Genomic DNA, 1770 nt, shown 5'->3' with positions numbered 1-1770 from the left:
TTGTTTGATCAGTTGAAAGGAGCTACCGTGTTTTCAAAGATAGACCTGAGATCAGGTTACAATCAGTTTCGAGTAAAAGATTCAAACATTTCGAAAACTGTATTCAGAACCAGGTACGGACACTATGAATTTTTAGTTATGCCTTTCAGATTAACGAATGCACCTACTGTTTTCATGGATTTGATGAATAGAATTTTCAGACTGTATTTAGATTGATTTGTTGTTGTATTCATTGAAGACATTTTGATTTATTCGTGTGATGAAACCGAACATGCTGAACAACTGATAATAGTGCTACAAACTTTGCGAGATAAGCAATTGTATGCGACGTTTAGCAAATGTGAATTTTGGTTACGAAAAGTCAGTTTTCTGGGACATGTTGTGTTAGCATCTGGTATCCCAGTTGATCCGAGTAAGATTTTGGCTATTTTTTATTAGAAACCACCGAGAAATGTTTCTGAAGTCCGTAGTTTTCTGGGACTTGCTAGTTATTATCGATGATTTGTAAAAGGATTTTCTATTATTGCAACTCTGTTGACGAAATTGCTTTAGAAAGATGTGAAATTTGATTGGTCTAAAAAGTGTCAGAAAAGTTTTGATAAGTTGAAAGGCCTATTGAATGAAGCTCCAGTATTAGTACAACCCGAATTGGGTAAAGAACTTGTGATCTACAGTGATGCTTCGTTGAACAGTCTGGGTTGTGTTTTGATGCAGGAAGGTAAAGTTCTAGCTTATGCCTCGAGACAGCTAAAGCCGCACGAAAAGAATTATCCGACGCATGACCTTTAATTAGCTGCGATTGTGTTCGCTTTGGAGATTTGGCGCCACTATCTATTTGGTGAGAAATTCCATGTATATTCTGATCACAAAAGTTTAAAATACTTGATGACTCAGAAAGATCTGGATTTACGACAACGAAGATGGTTAGATTTGTTAAAAGACTACGAGCTTGTAATTGATTACCATCCGGGAAAGGCTAATGTTGTAGCTGATGCTCTAAATAGAAAATCATTGTTTGCATTGAGTGCGATGAATACTCAGTTAACTTTTTCTAATGATGGTTCAGTTTTAGCTGAGTTGAAAGTGAGATCGTTATTTATTCAGCAGATTTATGATGCACAAAAGGTTGATAATGAATTGTTAGTAAAACGAGCTCAGTGCGATTCGAACTCTGATTTAGAATTTCAAATTGATAATGATGATTGCTTGAGATTTCGAGATCAGATATATGTTCCGAGAAATTCAGAGTTGATTCAGATAATTTTGAACGAAGCTCACATCAATCGTTTAGATGTACATCCGGGTAGTACAAAAATGTATAATGATTTGAAACAGCATTACTAGTGGTTTGCAATGAAAAGATATATCTCCGACTTTGTTTCGAAATGTTTGATATGTTAGCAAGTTAAAGCTGAACATCAGGTGCCATCCGGTTTGTTACAACCGATTATGATTCCAGAGTGCAAATGGGATAAAATTGCGATAAATTTTGTATTGGGTTTACCTCTGTCATCGAGTAAGAAAGATGCAATCTGGGTAGTTGTTGATAGATTGACTAAATCGACTCATTTCATTCCGATTCGTACAGATTATTCACTTGATAAGCTTGCTGAGTTGTATATTTTTCAGATTGTGAAATCACACGAAGTACCTATTTCTATTGTTTCGGATAGAGATCTGAGGCTTACATCACGACTTTGGAAGAAACTGCAAGATACATTAGGTACAAAACTACATTTTAGCACTGGTTTCCACCCACAGACGGATGGT

The sequence above is a fragment of the Gossypium hirsutum genome, chromosome A12, assembly GCF_007990345.1.
Source record: "Gossypium hirsutum isolate 1008001.06 chromosome A12, Gossypium_hirsutum_v2.1, whole genome shotgun sequence".
Taxonomy (NCBI): Eukaryota; Viridiplantae; Streptophyta; class Magnoliopsida; order Malvales; family Malvaceae; genus Gossypium; species Gossypium hirsutum.
Note: the sequence above shows the minus strand (reverse complement) of the source record.